The sequence below is a fragment of the Pseudochaenichthys georgianus genome, chromosome 13, assembly GCF_902827115.2.
Source record: "Pseudochaenichthys georgianus chromosome 13, fPseGeo1.2, whole genome shotgun sequence".
NCBI classification, from domain to species: Eukaryota; Metazoa; Chordata; class Actinopteri; order Perciformes; family Channichthyidae; genus Pseudochaenichthys; species Pseudochaenichthys georgianus.
The window spans coordinates 37,585,689-37,595,228 of NC_047515.1; the positions used below are offsets into that span (position 1 = coordinate 37,585,689).

General features: G+C 38.4%; 1 protein-coding gene across 1 annotated transcript in view; it reads right to left on the bottom strand.

The window, feature by feature from the left end:
* veph1 (ventricular zone expressed PH domain-containing 1) overlaps positions 1–9,383 on the bottom strand; it is a 108,193-nt gene extending 98,810 nt beyond the window's left edge. The window contains exons 1-2 of the mRNA XM_034097449.2: positions 9,285–9,383; positions 4,261–4,524 (exon numbers count right to left, since the gene is read on the bottom strand). The gene's annotated coding sequence lies outside the window, so the exon portion shown is untranslated. The remainder of the gene's footprint in view (positions 1–4,260; positions 4,525–9,284) is intronic.
* Between the last annotated feature and the right edge of the window lie 157 nt (positions 9,384–9,540).

The window sequence follows — 9,540 nt, forward strand, 5'->3', positions numbered from 1 at the left end:
CTAGTTAGCTTGATAGATGGTCTCATGTAAGCTGGCTAACTATGTAGAGAGAAAGGGAACACTAGTTAGCTTGATAGATGGTCTCATGTAAGCTGGCTAACTATGTAGAGAGAAAGGGAACACTAGTTAGCTTGATATATGGTCTCATGTAAGCTGGCTAACTATGTAGAGAGAAAGGGAACACTAGTTAGCTTGATAGATGGTCTCATGTAAGCTGGCTAACTATGTAGAGAGAAAGGGAACACTAGTTAGCTTGATATATGGTCTCATGTAAGCTGGCTAACTATGTAGAGAGAAAGGGAACACTAGTTAGCTTGATTTACAGATGTGAAAGTGTTTGTAGTTATAAGGTCTGTTGTTAACTCAAGCTTAGCGGTGGTGACGTGAAGTCATGTGACCGTGATGTTGTTACTTTATAGCCTAACGTTACATTTTTACTTAAAGGTCCCATGTCATGGCCATTTCCACTGATCATAATTCCATTGTTGAGGTATACTAGAATAGATTTATACTGTGCAATTTTCCAAACTCACATTGGTTTCTCATACAGCATCTCTGTAAAGTATGTGTATTCACTCTCTCCACTAAACGGCTCGTTGCAGCTCTCCCCCCCCCTCCCTGTGAGCCCAGTGTGCTCCGATTGGTCAGGATGTTGTGAATCGCACTGAGCTCCGTGGAGGTGTGATTTTCTTGTTTAGCGATACACAGCGAAACACAGCCAAACTCACCCTGAGCACACACAAAGTCACAGCCGAAGTAAACACAATAAGTGTGGCTTGGTATTGAGAAGAAAAAGGTTGATGAACGCTGTGAGAATGGGTCTGCAGAGAGAATTTCGCCGCGATCCCAACTGTCTGTTATCAGCCTGCAGCCAGGGAGGAGAAATCAGCAGAGCTGCCTGCACTGAGTGTGTGAGGAAGTCCGTGGATTGGTCAATTTGGACCAATCAGCGGGGGCTTAACGTAACGGCTCCGCGGACGTAACATAACGGCTCCACGGATTGGTCCATTTCGTTCCGGGGACGACATGACATCATGATGTACCCGGAAGAATCAAATGGACAGTGACGTATCTCCAACGAGGCATTTTGGGGAGGTATTTTCTGTTTTAGAGTTTTACTCCCTACATGGTGTACTTTGAGGGTTTTGACTCTGCAGACCGTTTACATGCATAAAAACCTTCATAACACACAAGGGGACGGGCAATAACCGGAAAAGCATGACATGTGACCTTTAAAGCGATATCATTCATGCTTCAAAAATCACAAAGCTGTGGAAATGAGCACCATAGATTATTTTCTACAATATACTGAAATCCAATGGAAAAATCCCATTGGCTTTTTGTCGAGGGAGCCGACAGAAATAAGTCCTCACTGCAGCACACTGTAATCCATACTAAACTACAATTAGGACTAAAAGCTGGTAAAGTTGGTAGTTTCCCTAAAACTGGGCCAATCACTGTAACTGATGTCATGAATAAATAAGATGAATAAGTCACAAACAAGAGATTCCCTGAAGATTTCTCTAGGACTAGATCCACACTGCCAAAGAGAAATCAGTAAATACTTCTTGAAAGATAGACCCCGGGGTTTGGAACATAACGTATGAGTGTGGGACCAACGGAAAAGCTCTCCATTATTCATGCCCGGAGGTAATGCAGCTGCAGAGCAACGATTGGGAATTAGAGTTTGACAGGAGCTGCAGGAGATAACTACTGTAAGAGCAGACTGAAGAGATAAAGTCAGACCGAATGGGACATATGGAGACAGAAAGCAGAGACTGAGCATGATGGGAGAGAGTGAATATCTCACTTTCTCTCTTGAGTGGTCATGGTGCAGCTGATAAGAGCTCCAGACCACAGGAACACTTAATGTGACACTTATGCCGGTGTGTCCTTGGGCAAGACACTTCACCTGAACTTGCTCCTGTGGGTATTGTCCACAGTTTCTGACCATTGCATGTATGATATATGTGTAATGTGTGTATATGTAAAGCGCTTTGAGTCATTGTAAAAGCGCTATAATAAATGTAAGGAATTATTATTATTATTATGGATGTCTCACTGCAGAAAGACAAGATGTGCATTGAACAGGGTTTGGAGGGTTATCTTAAAAAAATGTAATCCATTAATTTCCTCTAGCGTGTTATACACGTTTTTGTGCATGTTAACGGTCTGCAAAGGCTAAAATCCCCAATCCCACACATTCCCCCCCCCCCCCCCCTGCCTGAAACGCCTCCATTAGACTCCTTTGTTTATTTCTGGAACATAGTGACATCATTATGTAACAATTGCGCTCCTATTGGCTAATGCTCCAACATATTGTAGGTGATAGGCTAAGGGGCGCGACATCTCTAAGAGGTTGACCAGCCACAACAGAGTCAGCCAGCTAACCAATCAGAGCAGACTGGGCTCTGGTTTCAGACAGAGGGTGAAAAGAGGTGCTGCAGCACAGGCAGTATGAGAAGAATAAAGACCTTTTTGAACTTTAAAGCATGGAGACATGTCACAGTAGGAACAAAATACTAATATGAACCTGAAGATGAGCATATAACCTTTTTTGAATAATCGGAATCATACATAAACTAGAGAATTGCTTCATAAACTCCCTGATTTGTCATGCAAAAATACATGTTGGGACCCACTTTGCTTTTTAACGTGGTGAAATGTCCCAGACAGGGATATCAAATATTATATAACACAAATAATAGAAGGTCCTTAAAGACTATTTTCAATTGGCTTTTCCGTGTGTGTGTGTGTGTGTGTGTGTGTGTGTGTGTGTGTGTGTGTGTGTGTGTGTGTGTGTGTCCTCTTTAAAGTTTGCGCTGTGAGACTCAGACTGCTCAGAGGATTTCCACAGAAGAAGGATGTGCCGGTGTATTACCGTAACACTCAGCCAACTAACATCCACACATTTTCTGAACCATTTATTATTCATTGCTCCCCGCTGCTGCCCAAACTCCTCTCCAGGGCTGAACGGAAGCATTTTCTGCTCTCAGCACATACCGGTGAGACCCAGGAGTGCAGGCTTAAGGGGGAAAAGTCAGCGCATTAAATATTAGGACCTCGTTCGTGATAGTGAGTTGCTTTCATATATAGATCCTTAATACATGTTTAATTTGCTGCTAAAATTAGAAGTCATTTAATAACTTGCTTTCTCATTCCTGGATAACAACTATGGTCTTCATGAGCATCTGAGTGTCTGTGCTGCTCTCTGATAAACTGGTGGACATGACAGAGTTGGCAGGAATGAAAAAGGAGTAAAATACATGAATGAATGGAATGGAATGCACCTTTTACATTAATTAGAGAATGGTATTGTACAGTAAACTTCATTCACAATGGAGGTGAACAAATATCATGTAATACCTGTTTGTGTGGAAATAAAGCAGGAAAATAATAACAGGAGACATCCTGTGCCTGAGACATCAACGATCTGTCTGTGACCTTGAGGAGTGCAGACACACACACACACACACACACACACACACACACACACACACACACACACACACACACACACACACACACACACACACACACACACACACACACACACACACACACACACACACACACTTGGAGCAACAGTAGATTTCCAGAGCATAACCAGAAATGTTAGAGCAAATGATGTGAGTAATGCGACTGAACTTGCCTTTCAAGCTGTAAGCACACATTCCTCTGTATTTCCACACACACACACACACACACACACACACACACACACACACACACACACACACACACACACACACACACACACACACACACACACTCACAGAGAGAGAGAGAGAGAGAGAGAGAGGGAGAGATGGGGGAGAGATGGGGGGAGAGAGTGAGAGGCGACATGAAAGTACAGCAGGTGTAAAATAAAGGGTAAAAATGTTCCATATAAACCTAAGAAATATTCAGCACGTGTGTCCTCTACAGTGCATCGTATTTCTACACGAGCATTATCGCGTAAATACACTGTTTTACACTGCATTATGCAATAATCAACTCGAAAATACTATATGCAATCCAGCTGCACACTCCTCTGTCCATTCATGCTTTCAGTTAACAATGAAAAAGCATTTTTACCCAGCAGGAGAGAGCTGATTCACCCTCATCCAGACAACTTTCCCGACATCAGGGAATGTGGGTGGCATTCATTCCCTTTATCCCAGCAACGCGTTTCTGTCTGTAAACGCTAAAATGCCATGCAACAAGAAAACACAATTCTAATTTCTAACACTTTAAAACCTACAATGTCGGACGGTTTACCTGCAAGACGAGGACGCTTCGGTCAGTCCCTCCAAACCGCTCCGTCTGTAGCGGTACAGCAACACACACATTCCGCCTGCTCAGCTTCAGGTTCCCCCACAGAGAGATCATCATCATCCTCGTCGGCCACCATTGGAAAGCGCGCCACCGTGCGGCAGACGAGAGCGCGCCTTGCAACAGGTGGATGGAGGGAGGGACCAGAACGTTCTTATTATACATCCATGGCCAGAGCAGGTTGGGGTTGGGATGCTGCTTTCAAGTGTCCTCGGGAAACATAGGAAACAGCCCATTATAACCTTTGTGATATGTTAAATTAGCTATGACTTTTATTGAGCTGGTTAAGATAAGATAAGAAGTATTTTATTGATTCCAATTTGAGAAATGTTTGTGTTGCAGCAGCATAAAAAGACATGGCATTGTACAATAAAAAATATATATACACGTTGAATTACAAAATGCACAGTAACAAATATAAAGCAAGTTATTATACATAAGTATGTGAGGCATGGAATATTAAATATTACACACCAGAGTACCAATTCAACAACTTATAACATTGTATTTAATGTATTCAAAGTAAGCATTATTTAACTAAAGGCTGCATGGAAGCCATTCAACTTCTTAATTATTGTATAGACATTTTATACCAAAGAAATTTGGTATACTTGTTAGTATCTTTAATTTTTCCACTTTCTAAGTGTTGTGTTAATGTACATATTGTTGGACAATTAGGTCTATCTTTTAATATTCCATATCATTGGTATTCTTTGCACGTCCTCTGGAATATTTGTTTGCACATCCAAATATATTGTAAATATTTTTTTTATATTTTTTACGTATTTTTACAATTCTTAATATTATATTTATTTTAAATGTATATTTTTTTATTATATTTTTATTATAACTATTACACCAATACACAAAAGTAATGTATTACATTGCATGTAAAAAACTAAATTGGCAATAAGCCAGATTTTGAGTAACTCCTTTTTAAATGTTTATAACTCTCCCATGATAGCAGTTATTTGTAATATGACGTCTATACATTTTTAGATGTCCTTTGTTACAATTTTACTCTAGCTTTTTCATACAAATATTTAAAATTGAGATCAGTTAAACATATAAACATGTTGTTATTATTACTGTTGTTGTTATAATCAGTAGAAATGGGTATTGCAGGAGCAGTAGCAGTGGTATTATTGTTGAATTATTAAATGCTATACCAAAATATATTAATTGTTTCCAATAGTTTGTGGTGTGTCCATTAAGATTGCACTGTGATCAGTAGGCGGTGGTATTTCCCCAGCCAGGACCGGTCAAATTTGACCGCGAACACCAAAGTAAGGGGGGGAACACGAAGACAATAGGAGGGTTAATGAGACTTTACATTTTTGAATTAACAAACGAATCACGACTGGGCCTGATCTATTTGTTCACGCGTATAAATGTAATGTAACATTTTGCACATTTCTGCTCAAAACTACCTCTTTTTAAATCTGCACAGCTCTCCACTTAAATATAGTATATTTGTGATATTTTATTATATTTGACTTTACTCAGTCTGTCAAATATGTATATGTTGCGTAAATATTGTCTTTATTTATTATGTCTTTATAATTATTTACGACGCGGCAGTGGCGCAGTGGACTAGTGCGTTGGTGTTCGGAACTTCGGATCACGGGGACACAGATTCAAACCCCACTGCAGTCAGCATGTTGTTGTGTGTAAGTCTGAACCATGATTATTTGAGTTCCTGGACCTGAACTACAGTATCAGACTTCGAATGTTTCTATTTCCTTGCTGTAACACCGTACATTTCCCCTCTTTGGGACGAATAAGGGTATTCTGATTCTGATTCAGTGTATATTCACAGAGCAAGTTAAAACATAACTTTAACAGTCACACACTTTCTGCTTCCCTTTCCATTACAGCATTTAACACCAGAGGACAAAGACACTGACTTTTACAGATTCAAACAACAAACATCTTATAAATGCACTTTTGAAACTGTAGTTTTCTCATATAAAAGGATATAACATGACAAATGAAAATCATATTGTATCTGATGATATTTGATAAACATTTGTTTGTGCAAGTTTGTGTTATGTGGAAATTACTAATACAAAACATCACAAAATACTTCCTGTTAAGCCCGAAGGTCCCCGCCGACGGGGACCCTGATTTTTTTTATACACACTCACACAAATATTTTTAATATTTTTTTAAGAATCTTTTTTTTTATTTACATTTTTTTAATTTTTTTTTTTTTAATGGAATGAATACCTATAGTGATTATTCAATGTAATACAATGATTTGTATAGTCTGGTATCTGAAAAAGGTTAAATGGCACTGATGGGCCCAAATGGGCCCAAATGTGCCCAAAGCTTATTCCGCCTGGACTTTATTTTCATAAACCTCTCTAAAAAGGTAAAATGTCACTTGTTTTGCCTCAATCTTGATACAGGGTACTTATTATATGTTATAATTTGGATTCCTAAAGCTTTTAGGCTACTAACCCATCATTCAAGGTTGGTCTTCACTATAAGTAATGGGTTTTCTTTAGGCGGAGACAGGAATTTACATTTTTTTGCTATGTTCCATCTGAATTTACTCTGACACAGAAACATCTATATTGATTCTGACACTTCTACATCCAACTCACAGATGTAACCTTGCTTTGATAACAAAAATGATTCATATAAACCTTTTAGAAGTGAAGTTACAGTCATTTGTTCTGGGAATGTCATTTTCGAGCCTGAAACCTGAAAAACAGGCTCGGGGTTTAACAGGTTTTAAAGCTTCGACCCACAAACATGCTTTATTCTCAGGAATGCACTTTGCAATTGATGAACTTCTGCGCAAGTGAAAGAATATATTATGATTGATAGTAATTTAATAAATGAAGTTGCAATAGTGGCTACTTGTGAATGATTATTTATATATTAATTATATAATAATGGTATTAATGTAATGTGATGTTTGACATTAATGTCTTTATGATCAGATATGTGAAAAGCATCTATACAATTGGCCTGTTATATGATCTTGATGTAGGAAGAATTATTATACTTAACATGTATATTATTGTTGTGGTGATAGGTGAGTGTGACAGTATGATATGAGTATTACCTCATGTATATTTAAAAATATATATATTATTATGATTTTTTTTATTAATTAATTTGATCTATTGGTTTATATAGTATTTTTTCTCTCTGTTTTTATTATTATTTTGAATTAATTAACAATAATTGTCAAGATGTATTTTTCTGTATCTTGTTAATTTTCTTAACAGCCAATACAACATGTATTACAAAGAAAAATGCACATATTTATACACACATAAAAACACAAACACTTTTATATGTTTTCATTCATTTAAGTTTGAGATCGTATTCAATCTAATCACCTGTGTACATCTATAACATTCATGGAAATGAAGGTTGGTAAAAATGACTTCTTTACACACATAAGTGTACATTCATGTCTTTATTGTGGTCAAAAGCATGTTAACAGAGTAACAGTCAGACATATGTCAGACATATGTAACATCTCAGTTGCTAAGGACAAGTTGTGCGAGATGCACAAACTGAGGGATAAGTGACAGAACATTTGTGATGAGATCCAAAGTTGTTGTGGACACAGTCTTCATTTCCAGAACTATTCGGCTCTCCTGAACTCCAAGAGACAAAGTTGACTGCTGACCCATCAGATCACATCCATCTTCCCTCCTTCTGGGTGTCACTTAGTCCGATCCAGGTGTATCAGGGTCATAGTTCTCGATCAGTGATTTGACGAAATTCTCTTCCCCTTGACTGTGGATAGACACCAGGTTGGCTCCCATGGGACACACATTGGAGCTCTGCATCAGCCCAGTCCATGTCTGCGGCGATGTACTTGTAGCAGCGGCCGTTGAAGGAGTACCAGAACATGGGACAGCTGCCACGCTCAAGCTTCACTTCAGGGTCATCTGAAGGAGACACAGCACCCAGAACAAGACCCAACAGGAAGAGGATGTCTCTTCGTCACAGGAGCAGGATGAAGGGTTGTTTGTTGGTTGAGTTTATTTGAAGCGTTCGATGGGATAGAGACTCTGAAGGAGACAGATGAAAGGCTGCTTTTTTATATATGCATCGGAGAGGGTGTTTCACTGTTGGCTTAATATTATTGGTCAACTGAACTTAGCATACTCTGTTTGTTTTACACAACCACGCAGATGGACGTCTGGAACTGTTGTTACACCATGTGCTGTTCCCACATTTATCTTAAACACAGAGACTGAAAAAGACATGGAAACATGTTGTAATAGTTTGAATCAACACAAACAAGCAAGTGAAATACAGCATCTGTGGAATAAAAATGTTCCCTGTAGAATATACTGTTTTGCTAATTCTTTGAATATTACATTTGTACATGCACGTCTAACAAGTAACATACAATGTAATGTAATGTATTTCTCAATTATTGTTACAATGGTCTTAAAATATTTTTATAAAAATAGCTTTTATAATAGTACTATTTTTTGCTACGCAATCTAATTTATGTGTTGTATGCACCGTTTATACCAAAGCAAATTCCTTGCATGTGTAAACTTACTTGGTAATAAAACTGATTCTGATAACGGTTTCGAACGGACTTCATTTTGAAAATCCTCACCGGATGTCCTTCGTGATGGCTGGTTGCTTGGGTAACAGCAACGATGGATAACATTAAGCTAGTAGCGTATATTTAGTGCTTTTTAAATACCATAATCACAGCTTAAAGGAACGTAACGATGTGGGAGAAGTTTGAAATGAACCGATAAACACTTTGAAGGATTGTTCGATTCCATTCTATCAGGTGGGTGGTCCCCGGAAGCTATTTTTATCCGTCTTTTTGTGTTAGCATCTCATCCTCAAGTATGCAAATTAGCCTTAATGACAGTGTTAAAAGCGAAAGCAAAATAAGAACCTCATCAATTATCAAAATATGGAAGGATTTCCAGAATAATAAGGTTAATCACTAATAAAACAGATGTTCTCACTTGTTCAGTTCAAGCCCCCAGGAAGTGCCAGACTTTGAAGCAAATTGTCGTAGTGGCCCAACGGTGGTACTTATAAGTAATGTTGCAGACTGATGAAATATAGACTATTCAGACAGTCATATTCCACATCTAAATGAATTATTTTGACTGGAACTGAAAAGATACCTTTATAAACATATATAGCCTACCTCACACCTGAAATATAATATGGCTGTATATAATAACACTTTTGCATTATCTCATTTTGCAGTATCGC